The sequence below is a fragment of the Polypterus senegalus genome, chromosome 8 (genome assembly GCF_016835505.1).
Source record: "Polypterus senegalus isolate Bchr_013 chromosome 8, ASM1683550v1, whole genome shotgun sequence".
Taxonomy (NCBI): domain Eukaryota; kingdom Metazoa; phylum Chordata; class Cladistia; order Polypteriformes; family Polypteridae; genus Polypterus; species Polypterus senegalus.
The window spans coordinates 175,340,113-175,360,460 of NC_053161.1; the positions used below are offsets into that span (position 1 = coordinate 175,340,113).

The 20,348-nt window shown below is 39.6% G+C and overlaps 1 long non-coding RNA gene and 1 pseudogene across 1 annotated transcript; one reads left to right on the forward strand and one right to left on the reverse strand.

Moving 5' to 3' along the window:
* Positions 1 to 20,348, forward strand: part of LOC120534718 — a 278,943-nt pseudogene that overhangs the window by 143,639 nt on the left and 114,956 nt on the right.
* Positions 17,060 to 17,929, reverse strand: LOC120533493. The gene is made up of 3 exons (XR_005634515.1): positions 17,892 to 17,929; positions 17,401 to 17,536; positions 17,060 to 17,106 (listed from the first exon to the last, which is right to left on the reverse strand). It is a non-coding gene; the product is annotated as an uncharacterized LOC120533493 (long non-coding RNA).

The window sequence follows — 20,348 nt, forward strand, 5'->3', positions numbered from 1 at the left end:
AGACAGTTCATTATAAATGTTGTTCCTTAACTTAATTATTTGTGATCCTAACTCACCATAACTAAGTGAATTTATTCAAAATTGAAATTACAGTTTCACGTTTTCTATGCGAGATCTTATTTTCGATTCTTCTTTTAGCAGATTGGTTAAACAAGAAATTTCATACATCCAGGTACAGTCCGTCATATTTAAGCACAAGGAAGTACTGCTTTGTAAAATTTTAATAGAAAATACTGTTATTATGGTTCTCCCTGCGTTGAGTTTGCATGTTCTCCCCGTGTCTGCGTGGGTTTCCTCCTACAGTCCAAAGACGTGCAGGTTAGGTGCATTGGTGATCCTAAATTGTCCTTAGTGTGTGTGTGTGTGTGTGTGTGTGCCCTGTGGTGGGCTGGCGCCCTGCCCAGGGTTTGTTTCCTGCCTTGCACCCTGTGTTGGCTGGGATTGGCTCCATTAGACCGTGACCCTATAGTTAGGATATAGTGGGTTGGATAATGAATGGATGGATGAATACTGTTATTACCATCCATTGTTCCAAAATGGATTTATAATTATAAATGAACTAGAGGGCTTCGCTCACCAACTCCCCTTCCTGTACTACACACCAGCAACATTGTATCTCTGCCTCTCGCGTATGTGGATTTCACTTTCATCAAACAACAAAACTTTTAATTCTCGTGGATTGGCCTCTTCATTGGGACGAAACACTACTTCTCCCTGACGGCAACATGAATTAGATGATCTACATGTCTCCGACTTATAGTTTAAAGTCAAACAATATCTACATACTTCTGTCATATCACCTATGGCCATATTTTCGCTTTTACCTTTTCATCAATATCTCATTGTATTTTAATTCTGTGTTTGGAATTATATCGTGACAATGCAACGTATAACTGACCGTGAGTGAATATCGTTTCTTTCTCGCTACAAAATCTGCATCTGACAATAGCATTCACACAAATGAGAAGTGATTGAACTGTGTGCGTGGTTGTAAATGTTGTAGATTTGTTCAGGACTTTTCCAGATTTCATTGCATAAGCTCTTGTCTCGCGGGGCATGAAATTTTCTCTTAATGGGATTTCACTTTCACCAAACAACAAATCTTCTAATTCTTGCAGATATGCCTCTTCATTGGGAAGAAACACTACTGATGACAACACGAATTAGACGGTCTACATGTCTCTGACTTAAAAGTTTAAATCTGAACAATATATTCGATCTCTTTTCACTGTTCCGTTATTTCACAGAGTAATAATTTCCATTTTTTATCGCTAATGTGATCTTTACTATCATTTCTTGAGACTTTCGAATTTTCATACTTTCACGGTCTCTAACCTGCTCTGCCTGTGTATCGCCCCACTTTTGAATTCTTTACGACGTTCTACTTTGTCATCTACTCTTTGTCTTTTATTTCCATCCCCCAGCCTGGTTAAATCTCTTGGCACAAAGTCTTGTCTCATGGAACGTGAAAGTGTCTCTCTGAGAAAGTCACGTCTCGTCTCTCTTCCCAAGATTTTTAATTATAACTAGCCAACCCGCAGCGTAGCATACGCAGCATATAATTATTTATTGATGGGTGAACACTTCCTGAATAACACATTTGTCCAAATGGGGAGAGTTTGAGAAAACAACTATCAGTGAATGAAAAGATGGACCTCTGGAGGGAGCAACATTCAATTGTCCGTGAGTGAAAACAGGTTTTGGCAGATACAGGCATATTTTTTTGAAAGTTTGTCCTTGTGCCTTATTAATAGTCATTGCAAACACCAATCTAACAGGAAATTGTCTGCGTGTAAAAGTAAAAGGCAAATTAGAATCTGATGGGGTCAGGGAAATCCGGGGAATAAAGACAATTTGTGAGGTAGCAGACGTGATAGTCTTAAACTCCAGTACATTGCGGTGAATGCTGGTAACATAAAGTCTAGTGCCATTACAGAGACCTTTTGCTGGCATGAGGTTCCTGAAAAGCATGATGACTGAACCAATTTTAATTTTGAGTTTATGTGGAGGCATGCCAGTGGAAGTAAGACTGTTGAGAAATTCTTCTGGGAATGCAAGTTGATCTGCAGTATCGTCTGTGACGTTGGAGTCAACACTGGTAAAAGTTACATCGTTGTTAGGGATTAGTTTCAGCACCTGTTCATTAATGTGTAGTGAGTCTTCGTTGGTGATGCTTAATATAGATCGCATGCCTAGAGACCGATGTTGGCAGCCTGTGGAGGGTCAGAGTTGGTGGGCGGGGCCTTGTGCATTCCCCTGACTGGGAGAGGGTTAGAGTGGGCATTCGTGGCTCTTCGTGCGTAAACCATGGGCGGAGCTCTGTGAGTTGGTGGTCGTGGCTCTCTGTCTTGCGTGCGGTGAAGAGTCAACGTGGCTCATAGATGTACGTAGACTTTTGCACAAACGAAGCGACCGAGGCTGTGTTTGGTGAGTTGTTGCTTGCGGGCACATGAGCAGGCAGTGCACATGCCTCGAGAGTGACACTGGATGCGGGAGGATGGTTACAGTTGGCATGCGTGGCTCTGTCGTGCGTATCCCATGACGCAGTAGGTGGGTTAGAGTTGGTGGGCGGGGCTCTGTCGAGCGTATCATATGGTCTTAGAGTTGGCGGACGGGGCTCTGTGAGTTGGTGGGCGTGGCTTACTGTCTTGCGTGCCCTTAGTGAATTAAACATATAGATAGAGAGATGAGTCTAAGTTTTAGTTAATTAAAAGAAAAAAAAATATTCTGTCATTTAAATGCAAATCATTTTAGTTATCTGATGATCAAGTAATAAGTCACTGCTTCAAGTAATGTAATAATATTTTCATAATTCTTTCATTTCTTTAAATTCAGGAATATCCATTATGCTGAAAAGAAAGTGTAAGTTCACAGAGCACATGAACAGCAAATATCAATGTTTTCAAAAGGCCAGAACAGACTCAATTTAGGGGCTGATGCTCACAAGATTCAATTTCACTAGCAGGCTATGAAAAGATTTCTAGTCATATTTATCCAAGATTTACTGAGAAACATTGCTTCAGTTGAAAACTATAAAAGAATGTTGATTAATGTAAATAACACTACATTGAAAAGAGTCAAATTATTCTTATTTTGCTAGAAGTTATTTTACCACGTGTACCTGTTTGTTACACAGTTATGACAGTTAAGCTATCCCAATAAGAATGGAAGGAATGAAGTCTGTTTATTTATGAGGCTTGACCTATTCAGAATATTGAATGGCTTATTACAGGGGTGTCAAACTCAAACACACAGTGGGCCAAAATGAAAAACTTGGACAAAGTCACGGCCAACCTTGATATTTATTGAAAAAATGTCTACAATTAAGGAAGTCTTTCCTTTTCATCAGATGTAACAATGAACCTTTTCATATGGAAACAAACTTAAGTTTTGCTTAAACACTGAATCTGGAACAAGCAAAGCTTAATACTATAAACATATGTGAAATGAAATGTCAAATTAAAGATGCATCTGTGGCATTCATTTCTTAAATAAAATTAAAACAAAAATCTTATGCCTCTTTGGGGTCAGGCTCTGAGCTGAGGAAATCCTCAGGATTGAGTGAAGGTGTTCATCAGTGAGACGACTCCTGTGTGATGTTTTGTTCATTTTCTTCAAGGAGAACAGTTGCTCACACAGATATGTGCTGCCGAACATCGAGAGCATTTGAGCAGCTTGTGTACGGAGCCTTGCCATTGTGTCAGGGATGTAACGTGGAAACTGCAGCACCCACAGCGTCGTACTTTGACTTCAGTGAATCGCTACACTGGCGTTCAATCAGCTCCATTTGGAGGTTACTTGCTGTGCTTTCCACGTCAACTGCAAACGGATTACTAAGCAGTTCAAACCTACATTTCTGGGCATCAAAGTCGGCAAATCGCCGGGTAAACTCAGCGCTGAGTAAGCCGAGTTTATCAGCAAACTGTGCACTTCGGAACACGGCGGTAGAGATCTGCGTTTTTATGGTTTGGCAGCAAAGAAAATGGCCCAGGTTTCCTTGCAGCATCTTAGTCTCCCACGGGCACAATTTTGGTTTAAAAGCCCGCACTGCAGCGTACACGTCTGTGATGTCACGGCCCCGTCCCTGAAGCTGCAGGTTCAGCACATCGAGATGGCTCGTGATGTCACAGAGAAATGGCAGCTTAGACAGAAACTCTTTATCCTGGAGCTCTGCTGTGTCTTTCCATTTGCTTTTTAGTAACTGGCAGATTTCCTCACACAGCTCGAAATATCTGCTCAGTTCTTTTCCTCTGCTTCACCATCTCACCTCTGTGTGATGCGACACGTCTGCGTATTCCAAACAACACTCCTCCAGAAAAGACTTCAACTGGCGGTGATTCAAACCTTTAGCTCTTATAAAGTTAACTACTCGTGTTATGGCGCTCAAAATCGTCACACGACGATTCCTGATGTATGATGCAGTGATAAACAGTTAGCTCACCTGCACAGTTCTCTCCCCCCGCATCTTCTCCTGAATACTGGCCACCAATCCACTCTTTTGACCGCACATTGCGGGCGCACAATCTGTCGTTACTCCCACAAGTTTATCCCAAGGTAGCCTCATTTGAGTTACACATTTGGAAACCTCTTCAAAGATTTCTTTTGCTGTGGTTGTGCCATGCATTGATTTTAAACACAAAAGTTCCTCCGTAACGCACAGATTTGAGTCCACTCCTCGGATAAAGACTGACAGCAGGGCAGTATCAGATATGTCGCTGCTCTCATCTACAGCAAGGGAGAATGCATTAAAATCTTTTCCCTTTTCCATCAGCTGTTCACATAGATTTGTGGCACGATCAGTTACTGTGTTTCTGCTAAGGCTCACGTTTAAAAATGCTTGCCATTTATCTGGGCACACGACGTCGCCAACTTTGATCATTCACTTTTTGACAAACTCTCCCTCATTAAAGGGCTGGGCTGATTTTGCAGTCTCTACTGCCACAATAAAACGAGCCTTTATAGCAGCCTCACTTTGTAAAAACCAAACTTCTTTTCATCTCCTCTACTTTCTGGAGCTTTTGCACTGTGTCCAGGGGCCTCATGTATAAACGGTGCGTACGCACAGAAATGTTGCGTAAGAACTTTTCCACGTTCAAATCGCGATGTATAAAACCTACACTTGGCGTAAAGCCACGCACTTTTCCACGGTACCTCATATCTTGTCGTACGCAAGTTCTCCGCTCGGTTTTGCAGACTGGCTGCATCCAGCGTCAAAGCAGTGTTACTGTTCCTGTGTGCATACTCATTATTTTCCTGACGCGGCTTTATAAATTCACCGAAACTAACCGCATATTGTTTATTAGTGTAATGCATCTGATTGTAATTAACTTGTAACAATATAATGGTCCAGGGAACAGCCATAGTATTCCAAATACCATAACTGCTTTAGCGTTGTTACTCTCACGTCTCCTTCTTCTCCTTCTCCTACTTCTTCTTCTTTCAGCTCCTCCCGTTAGGAGTTGCCACAGCGGATCATCTTTTTCCATATTTCTCTAACTGCACCACTCGGAGTATTTATATCACTGTATCTGAGTGTGAATCAGAGCAGCAGCTGATCGGAAAGAGAATTATCGGTATACAGCTTCAAGGACACGCTGTCTCTGCCACTGCAAAACGTTTTAAAGCCTTTCCTGTACGGACCTCGCGGTTCAAAACAGTTTAATCCCAAGAACTTTAAATGCAGCCAATCAATTGCTCCTTGTAGAACTGTTTGTACTTATAAGTACAAATCACCACACTGTAAACTTGCACTATAGTTATAATATCGCACAACCTGAGCCACTTTATAAAGCGCGTATTTACATATGATGACGATATCATTTTTAAGGTGAAATGCAGCAAAATATGTTTGTTAAATTATACAGATAAAACTTTAACTTCATTTAAATAATTCTTCACTGGGAGTGTCGTTAAGGATAGAATGATTAAACATGTACTACGAAGATATTTCAATGTTCTTTAAACGTTTTGAAGAATCGGCGCTAAGCTTACAGATGGCTTAAAGTCTATTACAGAGCTGATTGTATGGCGATCGGTTACTTGGGGAAAGAAAAGCAAGGACTCTTGGGGCGGCCACGCCAATATATATTGAATATAAAACAGAAAGATAAACAGTGCTGCAATAAATTATTTAATCGAAGTGAAACATGTTTAATAACGTGCTTTAACTCCTATCATCATGAAAATGACATCACGTATACATCTCAGTATTTTAGTTATTCAGAGAGCTGTAATATCACGAATGTAATTGATTCTGTGTTCAGTTGGAGGAAGAGAGCCGGTTTAAGAAGCAAGTAGTGATTCATACACATAGAGCACATAGAAGATCAAATACAAAACAAAGTATTTAACGTGCTACTTTAATTACGATGTGATTTAAGAAACTGGTTAATTAAACGATTTTAAGATGAATTTTATGATGTTCTACTTTAATGACAAAATAAACTACGTGATTAAAGTGGAAATGTCGAGATTGAAGTGGACATTTCGTGCTTTTTCCCCACCGTGTGCCTTTTTTCTCTGTACCCTAATAAGCTTTCATATGACACTCAGACGGTGGGCTACAACTCGGCTTTCCACGGCAACTTTGATATGTGACTTCTTTTTTATTTCCGGCACTGTGCGATTTTGTGGATGTGAACTTTCATGTTTTTCCTTTGCTTCCACTTGGTATTCGCTGAAATTCTCATGTTTCCCCCCGTGCTTTTCCCATTGTCTTTTCACAGAAGGCTGCGCTTAAGGGCGATTTGTATTGATTTGCATATTCAAACAGGCGTAATTCTGGGAGGATTTAGGGCGTTACATAATGCGCGTGCACGAGCGTTAGTTTTCACGCTAATCGGGATTTATGTAACGGAAGAACGTGGAAGTTGGAGTACGTACAGATTCCTGCATCTGGATTTTTCTGTGCGTAAGCACATTTCGGCTTTTGTGCTTACGCCATGTTATAGTGCGAGTTCTACGCACGGCGTTATACATGAGGCCCCAGGTCCTTGTACTTGTCATGGTGTTTCGTTTCATAGTGTCTTCTTATGTGTTATTGTTTGGTTACAGCTACACTGGCTCCACACACAAGACAAACAGGTCTGTCCTTCACATTTGTGAACAGATATTCTGCTTCCCACATTTCTAGAAAGATTCTGTTTTCCACCTTTCATTTGGCCATTTTTGAGAGGGGTGGCCCAATGTGACTGGTAGCATGAGGTCGCTAATGAATGTCAACAGAGGAGGGGGTGCTTGTGGGTTAAGAATGACACGCCAATGCACCAGCTGAGCATTCTGGGATTTGTAGTATTAGCGGTTCATGCGCTGTCTACTGGCGGGCCTGCTCTAGTAGACATTTGATATTTTCTCAAAGGGCCAAATATAATTACACTGAGGGCCTGAGTTTGACATCTATGGCTTATTAGTTTGCCAGAGACTATGATTTTGATAATCACATCATAATTATAGTGTGTGACAATAGATGGCCCTATTCCAGTGCTTGACCCGGCACAGACAGACACGAGAGGCTCACTTGCAAAAACAAAGAGGCTTTTTATTTTTCTTTGCTCGTATGAAAACGTCTTCCCCATCCCCATGAGTTTGCACAACACAGTCCAAAGCACGAATCCCAATCACATTCCTTCTATTATTCTTTTCTTCTCCTCTCCTCTCCTCTCCTCACCACTCTGGCTCTTAGAGTAGTGTCTGCTGGTCCCTTGTGGTCCCTTGTGGTCCAGGTGCTTGTTGACCCACTTCCGGGTATGGCAGAAGAACTGCCCACATGGGCTTAGGGACAGTTGCAGCACATCCTGGCGGCCCCCCGGATCCCAACAGGGCTGTAGCGAACTCCAATTCCCATGAAGCCCTGCAAGGGACTGAGGTATCGCTGCCATCCAGAGGGGCTAACATCTAGCATTCTGGGGAGGTGATGCTCACTCTACATTTGTTCCCCTGGTCCTTCCAAGGCAGGGCCCCCAGCCACCCATAACAAGTGATAAACTGCTTCTAAAGGTTTATATCATTTTAAAAACCCATAAGACAGTATAAAGACGTATTATGACATCACTGAGAAAGGCCTCCTCAGAAGTCCTCATTTTTCAACCCAAATGTCTTTATTTCCAGAGAAAGAGAGTTGGCAGCTAATGTTTGACCATTCTGGATATTTCACAGTTTTACTTGTTCGGGACAACAAGGCACTCCTTAAGTAATGCAAAGACTTATAACGAAAAATGCAACGTTTAAAATTAAGCCCTAATTAGTAAAGAAATTGAATGTTTATGAGACAATCATCTTTACAATTCTTTTTACAGTTGTTGCTTTCTGTCCTGTAACTGAATGTATCCTAAATGATTTCTTTCAAATAAGAGTAAATAAAATGTTATTACCGTATATACTCGTGGATAAGTCCTCCCGCAGATAAGTCAGGACTAGATTTTACTGTATCATTTTTATTCTATGTAATTGTTAGTTAACTACCTTTGCTTTTTTCTGCTTTTTCTACCACTTTTTATATATAAAAATTTGATTTATTTTCATTCCCTTTTTTCATAATTAAACAACACCTTTCTTTGCCTTTCACCACCCCCCATGATTACTGTTTAAATTAGGTTTTAAATATTTATTTCTGCTCTCTCTTTCTCAGGCCTGTGGCTCCTTGCAGTTTAGTGAGTATATTTTTATGTATAGTGTTTCCTGGTATCCTGATTCAGTTTTACCCTTCTCTTCTCATCCTTTGTCCATCTGTTATTTGTAGTATGTTGCTACTTCTAGCTTTCCTGAACAATCCTCCAAACACGGTGCCCACATTCCAGAATGGACGATTCTCCTCTACATTTCACTGGGCTCTCAGTGTTGCAGTGAAAGAAATACAGTGATGAGCACATTTATTGACCACATTCAATTTTATCTTGTAAACAACTATATTGCTGCATGTCAAAAATGAAATGTGTTTCTTCTTTTAATTAACAGCACAGGTAGCACGGCTATTAACCTCATATGGGGGCTCAAACAACCCAAGGAGGCAGTTTAGGTCTACCAGAAGGGTGCCCTCTCCAAGCCAAGTACATCCCATAATGTACACACATAATTTCTATTGTCTAAGTGACCAGACTTCTACCATTGGCATTGGGACTCCTTTTGGAACAGATGGGACCTGTTCCGCCGTGACGGGTTACATCTGAACCGGAGGGGCACCAATGTATTGGGGAGGCGTATGTGTAGGCTAGTCGAGGATTGTTTAAACTAGGGAATGGGGGGGCAGGGAGTTTAGGACAGGCCAGATTTAGATCTATACATGGAAGAACAAACAATGGTGTAGAAATAAAAATGCATAGTAATGTAAATTTTAAGCAAACACGTAAAGATAGAAGGATTAACACATTAAAAATAGCTTGCCTTAATGCTAGAAGTATCAAAAATAAGGTAAGTGAGTTGGAGTTGTATGTAGCTGAGCACAATTATGATATTATAGCAATAACGGAAACCTGGCTAAATAACAAAGATGGGGATGAGTGTAACATAGAGGGATACACATTTTTTAGGAAGGATAGACAGAACAGAAAAGGAGGTGGGGTTGCTGTTTATGCCAAACAGGAATTAAATGTAAGTCATCTTCAGTTGGATGATGAGCCCCATCTTAGTGAGGACATGTGGCTTCGCCTGGAAAATATTAGGGAAAAAGGTCTCATTTTAGGAGTGTGTTATAGACCACCCAATTCAGACAGTAATTTCAACACACATCTTTTTAGTAATATCAAAAGGCAAGTTTACAGGGGGATATTATAGTCATGGGGGACTTTAATTATCCAAATATTAACTGGGATAACCTTACAGATGGAGGAGCACAAGAGCAGGAGTTTTAGAAGTAATCGCGACTGTTTTTAACACAGCATGTTAAAGCACCAACAAGGGGTGAAGCCTATCTGGATTTAGTATTCTGTAATAATCAGGATAGAATTGAGGGTGTAGAGGTGATTGAACCACTAGGGTCAAGTGACCATAATGTAATACAATTCTCAGTATTTTGTAAGAGTACAGATGCAAAGACTAAAATTGTTAAGTTGAACTTTAGTAGGGCTAATTTTGAGCAGATGCGACAAAGTCTAAGTAGGATAGACTGGGATAAGCTTTTAAATGTGGAGACAGTCGAGGAGCAGTGGAACAGGTTTAAAAATGTTTTACATGTAATGCAGGACAGATACATACCTAAATTTGGAAGTAATAGGAAACTAAAAAATCTCCACGATGGATTAATAAAGATTTAAAAAAGAAGTTGCAAAGGAAAAAACTGCTGTATAAGGTATATAAGACTAATGACTGCAAAGAGAACCGTAGCGTATGAGAACATGAGGGCAACCATTAAGAAGGATATCAGAGAGGCTAAAAGACAGTTGGAGAGGAATATAGCAGATAAGGCGAAAGAAGACCCCAAGAGATTCTTTCAGTATTTTAGTAGTAAAAGAACAGTTAAGGAGGAGGTCAAGTTCATCAGGAATAGTAAAGGGAATTAAAAGATACAGACAATGAAATAGCAGATGCCCTAAACTTACATTTTTCTGAGGTGTTTACAAGTGAGCAAGTGGATAACCTGCCAGAGGTAAACACAACTACTAAGGAGGTACTGAGGGATTTGGAAATTGTAGAGGGAGAAGTGCTGCTCAGATTAAATAAGATGAAATCAAACAAATCACCAGGCCCAGATAATATTTATCCTCGTGTTCTTAAGGAGGCTAGTGAGTACATATATAAACCCTTGACACGTATTTTTAGGAAGTCACTGTGCACTGGAGAGATTCCAAAGGACTGGAAAATGGCAAATATCATCCCATTATATAAAAAGGGTGACAGGGCAGATCCAAGCAACTATAGGCCAGTAAGCTTAACAAGCATCACAGGAAAATTAATGGAAGGAATTATTAAGGATAAGATTGAGCAACACATGACAAGGACAGGAGTTATTCTGAACAGTCAGCATGGGTTCAGAAGGGGAGGTCGTGTTTTACTAACATGTTGGAATTCTATGAGGAGGCAACAAAAGGATACGATCAAAGTGGAGCTTATGATATTATTTATCTGGACTTTCAGAAAGCATTTGATAAGGTGCCACATGAGAGGTTGGGCATCAAGTTAAAAGAAGTGGGAATTCAGGGTGATGTTTTTAGATGGGTGCAGAATTGGCTCAGACACAGGAAGCAGAGGGTGATGGTGCGAGGAACCTCATCAGAACTGGCTGATGTTAAGAGTGGTGTTCCACAGGGGTCAGTGCTAGGGCCGCTGCTATTTTTAATATATATAAATGATTTAGATAGGAATATAAGTAACAAGCTGGTTAAGTTTGCAGATGATACCAAGATAGGTGGATTAGCAGATAATTTGGAATCCGTTATATCATTACAGAAGGACTTGGATAGCATACAGGCTTGGGCAGATTTGTGGCAGATGAAATTTAATGTCAGTAAATGTAAAGTATTACACATAGGAAGTAAAAATATTAGGTTTGAATACACAATGGGCGGTCGAAAAATCGAGAGTACACCTTATGAGAAGGATTTAGGAGTCATAGTGGACTCCAAGCTATCAACTTCAAACAGTGTTCAGAAGCCATTAAGAAGGCTAACAGAATGTTAGGTTATATAGCACGATCTGTGGAGTACAAGTCCAAGGAGGTTATGCTCAACCTTTATAATGCACTGGTGAGGCCTCATCTTGAGTACTGTGTGCAGTTTTGGTCTCCAGGCTACAAAAAGGACATAGCAGCACTAGAAAAGGTCCAGAGAAGAGCGACTAGGCTGATTCCAGGTCTACAGGGGTTGAATTATGAGGAAAGATTAAAAGAGCTGGGCCTTTACAGTTTAAGCAAAAGAAGATTAAGAGGTGACATGATTGAAGTGTTTAAAATTATGAAGGGAATTAGTACAGTGGATCGAGACTTGTATTTTAAAATGAGCTCATCAAGAACACGGGGACACAGTTGGAAACTTGTTAAGGGTAAATTTCGCACAAACATTAGGAAGTTTTTCTTTACACAAAGAACGATAGACACTTGGAATAAGTTACCAAGTAGTGTGGTAGACAGTAAGACGTTAGGGACTTTCAAAACTCGACTTGATGTTTTCTTGGAGGAAGCAAGTGAATAGGACTGGCGAGCTTTGTTGGGCTGAATGGCCTGTTCTCGTCTAGATTGTTCTAATTGTTCTAATTGTTCTAACCCTAATCAAAAATATCAAGTGTATTTGTCAGTGAGCCTTGCTGCCTCTGGACTTGGAGAAAATTGGATCTCCTTCACGGGTATGTAATATTATTAGACCACAAATAAGTAGCCCAGATGACGTAATGTAAAGTATGGAAGTAGAGAAATAATTTTGGTTTTGCAGAATAATGTCAGCTGTGTGAAAAGATCATTAATGTGAAATGACACGGGTAAGTAAAATGTGTGATATGTAATTCAAACTGGAAAGTCAGTCTTCTCGCATTCTTCCATTTCTCTGCACCTGATTGGTTGCTGGACCTCTTTTTAGGTCTCAAGCACAGGATAAGTAGATGATGAAGCACACCCATACTTCACCCATACTGTTCACATTACAAATTATTACCCTGCCTGCACAAGGAATAACCAACAAACATTTGATCTTTTTGTTCAACTATCATCAAATTGAGTGGCATCGGGTACAGTTGGTTAAAGATGGAGCAACAAAGCAAATGTGATAGTGCCAGGGTTAGAGCAGAACTTTGGACCTTTTTATATTTAGCCTTTCTTATGTTATGTTGCTTGTTGCACAGGAAATGAAGCTGACCCAGAAGTCCATAACAAAAAGCTCATCGAGGTCTTCCCCAAGATTACAGATGCTGGAGGATTTGAGGTCCTAAAAATTGTAGGAACAACACGGTGCAGAAATTTGGAACTTATTCCCTGTCCGAATGAGGGATATGCAGTAAAGAATTTAAAAGCATCAGAGACCAGGATTGGACAAGCAGCAATTTATATTCGTCCTCTGCAAAGAAGTCTACCTGTTAGTGCTGTCAGTTTCATTTTAGCACTCTGGACCTCATGCAATAAAGAATTTGTGAAGCACTTTTTAAAATGAAAAAATTACAAATTCTCGCCTTGGAAAACTTTTAGATAACTTGAAAATAATAAGCAAAGGACATCTCTCTGTATGTCGTGTACTCTAATCTGATCAATTAGGAACTTTCACATTTTTAAAATTCAAATACCGGTACATAAAAAGCTCATATATTTGGATCCTATTACTTTGGAACATGGGATGTTATCCGTGTATCACAAAATTGTGCTTTTTTTTTTTTTTTTTTTTGGTTGTTAATCCTCAAAATGCACCTGGACCCCCGGTTTCATGTATAACGTGTTAACAAGCATTCCCCTTCACCCTCATCAAAGACCACAGGCATAATTGTAAAGGGTATGTCAGCTCATTCTCTTTTTTATATACCGTGCTTCCATGTATTAACCTAAAATTGTTAAAAGGTTGTTTGAAACTAGATTAATGTTCATGATGTAAAATTTGCTGTTTAGGAGACCTGATCAGGCGTGTATGGGCAGTGATGAGCCAGTGGTAGCAGAGCCAACCATTCTCAACTCTCACCTACACAGCAACTGAAGTCAGACCATCTTCCTCAGCAAGTACCGTGAACCGTGTAGAACCTTACCCTGACATTACTGGACATGATTTGAAGGAGAAAATGGGTTAGTCTCATAGATACGGGAACTAATGACTGCAGATGTTCTTGGGCTGAGTTTTACCAAGGTGTTTGTCTTAGGAGGCATTATATAAAAATTTGTGCAAAGAATGACGTATGCACAGATTGGAAAAACCGAAGTGGTCCACAGCAAGTAGCAAAGGATTTTAAAATGGCTTTGCTGAAATATAATGAACATGAAAGACCACTTGTTCTGAATATGGATATAACTGTTAGCGAGGAAGATCGTGAAAAATCTCTTCTTTACTTTTATAAAAGAAAGCAAAATTGGGCCTCCCCAGTTACCTGTACCCTGGAAGGTAATCAGTACATCGTACGGTGAACACATTTGAGAGAACATCTTGTGTTTTTCTATCCTATTGTGCGAGTGATAACATTGATGTCATTAACTTAGGAGACGCAGCTGTAGGAGAGGATGTGGTCCGACACTTTTTTAGCACACTGCTGGGAAAGGTTCAGTTTGGTTTCAATATGAATATCGGTGAGTGTGACACATTTTGTTTTTTCTCTATTTCCTGGTTATTTGTTTCATCGTAACGTGGATGATTTTAAACTGCTGTGCTTGTTCTTCATCAGGAAACGTAGCACGGACATTATTGTTTTGAAGGAGAACATGACCACCTGATCCCAAGCACTTCTGAGGGTCTCGTTGAGAGCAGCTGGAAGAATATTGGGCCCCTCATTCTTGCAGGATGGACCTCGTCTGGTTGGACTGAGTCCTGCTATCATACATGTTCTACATTACTTGGAGGTCAACCAGAGTTGGCAACTGTGGTAACTGAAGATTGTGCAGACCTCGACTACAGAGCCACAATACAACTAGTATGTGCTAAAACTCAAACATTTATTTTTGCATTTACTCAAAAAGCATTGATACATTGTCTTTTTCTCTTCATTTGAATAACTGAATGTTACAGGGAATGGTTATTGGTGATGTATTTTTTTAATTTAATCTAGCTGCAAGGAGATACAGCACTTACAGAGCAGACCAGGAGGACACAATATCACACCTTGCACTGTCGTGGGATCTGCCAGTGGTATCCACAACTAACAGGAGGTGGCTACACAATAAAATGGTGCTACATGCTATAACTTTAAAAACATACGCAAGGTTGAAATTGATGTATATGTTACATAGCCAGTTTGTGATTCATAGCAACACGACTTACTTATAAAAGTCAAACAAACAATGCCATTTTCTGCTCTCTAGAGAGTGTTAGCTCAGCAGACTCCTTCTCATTATTGTGAATTTGACGCTCCCTTGAGTGACCCTTCACTTTTCCTCTCCCCCCCTCAATCCACTTTTTAATGTTGCTTAAAATGTACTATTGATTTCATACGTTTTATTAAAGTTGCTTTTGCAGGTTGTAAGAAGGACCACACGGCAGGTAAAACAGTAGACATGGCCTTAAGGAAAGTATGCTTTGGCCCCTGCTGACCGCTACGGCAGATGTGGTTCCCCTGATGTTCCCCAGGGCAAAAGACATGGACTACACCAGCGTTTCTCAACCTTTAAGTATTTGCAACCCGAGTTTTCATAACAGTTTTAATCGCGTCCCACTAAGTTTTTTTTTTGAAAGGAGCCCACTAATACCAGTTTGTTCTTTTTTAATTAATGATATATCATAGATGCATATTTTATTATACCTACTTAACTTTTATAGACATTTATCTAACTCTATATTTATTTTTCTAGCATCAGAATGTAGTTTAAGTTCATTTGTTTTGCTTTCAATAGATGTATTTTTGATATTTTTCCTTCATTTTCTTTTTTTTCCACATCTTTGTGCCCCGCCATACACTTTGAGAACCACTGGACTACACACCAGCGGTAACCCATCTTTAAGTTGTAGTTTTTGCACCATTTATAACTTCTTTCAGGTAGCAGTTTTTGAGGATGATTTAAATCTTTCAGAATAGGCATATTAACTGGGTTTGGCGACAAGCGAAATACTCAACTTGGCAGTTTGTGATTTTCAGTTGTGTGAATATTCTCTTTAAACAGGATTCTAGAGAGAATTAACTGGCTGACCGATGCTTGTAGCGATGACGATGATGAAGAGTTCTGTGTGGAAACCAAGTGCCGGGTTGCAGGTATCTTGAGAATGTTCATTGAAAATGATATGTTTATATATTTTGCTCTGTGTCAAGGAAGGTACTACCTCCTGAAAAAAATCATCTCTTACACTTCACATATTTTGCAGCAACATCAAGAGAGTTGGCTGAACTCCGTAAATTCTGGTTGGGATGGGAGATCCTGCCAAAGGAGCTTAATGTTGAGCTATCAACTGGTACCTGTATAACATCAGCCATGTTTCGAAAAACTGAGGATACCAGCACACCTCCAGAACTCGTCAGACTTTGCGACCTCACTTGAAGCTTCAGTTAGCAGGGTTTAATCTGCTTTTGGCCTTGTCTGATCATTGAAATGTTACTTATCCACACATTTGTTCTTCATGTTGATTTGTGTTTCATTTACAGGACAGTTGTATAACTTTGGAATGGTTAGCTGTACTATGCAATTCCTTGTTACTACTGAACCTTAAAATTAGGATAAAATATTCTTTGGACACAGTTTTATCTCAGTGTGTTTATTCTTCACAAATCACTCTTTGTTCTCTTGCTAGGACAATATACAGGCTTGGTAACTTAATTCAGTCATATGAAATAAGAACAATACATGGGGGGGAGGGTTTAAAAAATGAAAAGTCAAAAAACTGTCACCCTAATCAGTTGAATATGATTCTTATAAGTTGCACATTTTCTACATAATTGGCCACTGCATCGTCACACCTCTCTGCTGAAGCAGGCAATGAGGCAGCTTCTGCATCAGTGAGATCACGAGGCACAGATACACTGCTATGGTGGCTATGAGGTCCAACACAGTCATCTCCGTCAACCTGAACATACAGAACACTGATGTTAAATACAGTCAGTATGGGTATTAATATTTTTTCCACAAGTATAAACTCCCAACTGGTTACTCATTGTTTTTATTCTGAAGTTTGTTGAAAACTGATTATGGCAGTATCTCCTGGTTATAGTGGTCCCCAGAAATGGGAACAATATCAAATTTCATCCCAGAATCCAGATTCTTTTGTTAGATTCCATGAATGTGTTATTGTACAGAAAATTTCAGTATAATGCAAACTACAATCAGTACCTCCGTGGGGTCATCTAGATCTTGTGCCAAGCGTCCCATCCACAGCTGTAAAGGAGTTTGGTTTCCTTCACTTTGCAGGCCGTGGTGGTTCCAGGCATTCTGGAAGGAATTAAGGTTCCTTTTTATTAATGGAAGGAAATTCCAGTGCAGTGAGAACAAATGAAGCTCACTGTCTGGCAATGTGAAAAATATGGAGTGGAAAAGGTCAAGTACATGCTCACACATCTCTCCACATCCTCTCAATTCTGTTGGGTGAAAAAAAATTGAGATATTCTGAATTAAAGTCCAAACTTATGAAATTTAGACCACTTCAGCAGACAGGCACTCTCTGTAATATCCTGTGGAGGACTGTTATTGGATAAAATGAGAGACTTAAGATGTAGAAGTCAGTCTCTCATTTTTGGGCCGACAGATTTGGAGCAAGAGCTCCAGTTCTTTAACTCTGGCCAGCTGCAACTGTAGAAGACCTTTGGACTATTCAAGCTATCCTTATAGCACAATAACAATATCATTCAGAATATCCAAAATTATATATATACCTTTGGTTGTGTACGCTTCTACCTGCGATGTGTAAATTCCTATTGACTCCTCTTCTCTGAACCATGAGTTCTGCTACACCAACAAGTTCTCCACCCTTGTCTGATCAAACTCTAGATGGTAAGCCAAATTGTTTCACTGCAGAAAGAAAACTATTCAGGACTGTGTCAGCACAGTTATTAGCTTACACTGTTAGGTATACAAGAAGCCGACTAAAACCATCTAATCCCCCATGAACAACAAACCTCCACCTGGACGAGGAAAATATTTTCAGGATAAACACTAGCAGATTCAGCAGACTGATGTGTACTAAGCATGATAAAAGCAATATATAATGACCTGAAATCAACTACAGTAAGTGCATGCTGACTATAAATTTGGATTCATTACAGCATATCACTATACGGTACTTAAGCCTATTGATAACTGATTTAGAAAACTGAAAGGTTAATATTTCCCTATTAGAAGTGTATTTATGACCGCTGCAGCTTACCTGATCAGCTTGTGGTTGCCATCTACAGTATGTGCCACACACAATTAGGTCCAGGAACAGAATACGGACGGCGTCTTAATGTATGCAGCCTCAAAGTTCTCATCACAACCCCTTCTGGATCAACTCTGCACACTGATTTTTGCACTCTGGCAACTATACGGGTAATACATTTTTTAGAGTAAATTCTACATCTAGTTTCCTGATGGCAAAATCTTAAACTCACAAAAATAGCTACTGAATAATAAATACAACATACCTGGGACTCGTATTCCTTGTGATTTCAGATGCCCATGTATCATCTTGTATCCCATGTTTGGGTGATGTCTTTGAATGTTAGAGATAATGGCATCCAACTCGTCATCTGAGATTTGGGAATAAAGGTCTGAAACACTGCAAAATAAATGTGACTTAAGTTATTTCACTGGCTACACACACAACTATGCTCTAATCTGTGAGAGCAGACACTTGAAAGGGTTTGACCACATAACGTTTACCATTAGACATCCTTTCTGCAAATTAGATTTTGCTTAGTTCAATGTGGGTAAATTAGTTCAATTACCTGTAAAACGTGGATCACACTGCTTAAATTGCATTGGGCCATCTAACTTGTGAAAGTTTTCTGACAAAAAGCGCACTTTGGTTAAATTGCAGTTGCATTAGTGTTAAATCAGGGTGCTCATTATCATAAAACTGCTAAACATCTGATGGCCAAAAGTGATTAAAGCCTTTTACACTGCCTGCATGCTAAATATCACAGATCAGTGTGGTAGATAAGAAAGTATCATGTTTTCCACTGCTCAGAGCTGAAAAGTTCTTTGAAAAAGCAGCTGTGAATATGCATCTGAGTTTATACTCATAAAACAAGGGTCAAATATTCAGTGCAAAATATTAGTTGGCGCTGCTTTAGGCATTCTACGTCAAAGTATCTAAACTAATACAGCCGTTGCAGCTTACCGTATATCAAACTGGCTAATTCACCTTGTGAGCGTCTTCTCCGATACACCATATAGATCTGCAATCTGTCGTACTTTTAAACCGCATAACAGAAGGTGTTCTATTGACACAGCTGGAATGTCAAAGGATGGACGTCCAGAGCAGGGTACTGCATCACCTGAAATGAAGTGTAGTCGAGTCCGTTCTACCAGTTCTTCGATATTTTCAAAAATAGTTTCTTCGATATCGGAGTCTAAAAGGGCAGCCAACATTGTAATTTCTTCAATTCTCTCTCTGAAATACGTGATATCTTCGCCAGAATACATTTCATATGCAGTAGTAAACATTTTTCTAATAAGTTCTTGTGCTATGTCGTTTACTTCCATCTCACACACAGCCATGTTGAATAAGGCATAGCCAATCTACAGAAGTCGATTCACCAATCAATAACTAGAGGGTTTGTAAGAGACCACCCTTCCAACTTGGACGAGTGAAAGTGACAGTTTTATTTCAAGTCGTATTTCATGAAGGTTTGGAGGAATGTCATGGACAAAATGAAATAAATAAATAAGCAACAAAAAACATATTTCGTGACACATTTATTTATGCTCACATTTCACAGTACTTTCATTTATTTGCACAAAACCCAGAAGCTCATAGCGATTAACAACTGAGTCATTTCAAGACGACGTTTACAACGGTCTACTTTAATGACAAAGTAAACTACGAGGCTAAAGTGAACATTGAGGTTAAAGCCAACATAATCACTTTAATCTCAAAATTAGACCTTTTCATCATGTCCTTAATTTTTTCTCTGAGGCTCAAATGTGCTGCTGTGGAATATGCGATGCTTGAATATGAAAGTACCACGAATGCAGTTGTGTGTTGGCATTGTGCTTAACCACATCGGACCATTCGGCAAACAGCGCAGCAGGCACATCAATCCCGGAGGATCCACAAAGCGGCTTTCTGGCACATGTTTTAATCAACACCCTGCTGCAAATGCCAACTATTCCAGCACAACCAGAAGCCCTTTAGTTGTTCCTCTCTTACAGTTCATGTCCGCACCTTAGTGGCTTCCATGGCCCTCTGCTTCTGTAGAGTCTTCTGAGAGCAAGAAACGGCTCTGTATTTTGTACACTTTATTTATGATTGTCATCATTTGTAATGGCTCCAAATTATGTGTTTGCATAAGGACAATTGATTAAAAATTCAATTTCAATTAATCACTTAGTTCAAATTTGTAATTGAAATTCACTGTGAATTAATTGAAATTTGTCATATTTCCTTCAAGCAATTAATATTTTTCTGAAAAGCAGACAGTAAGAAAACTCAGGGATTTTCTAATACAAAACAGTTTTAATAATCAGTTGCCTATGTATATTCAATTACAGGTAAAATTCCGTTACAATGAATATCTTTACAACAAAGTATTCTTATGGACCCAACAGTTTACCCCTATGACACGAGTCTATAGAAATCTCGTTGCTATGAAGTACATTCAGCAGATACTTTCATTACAAC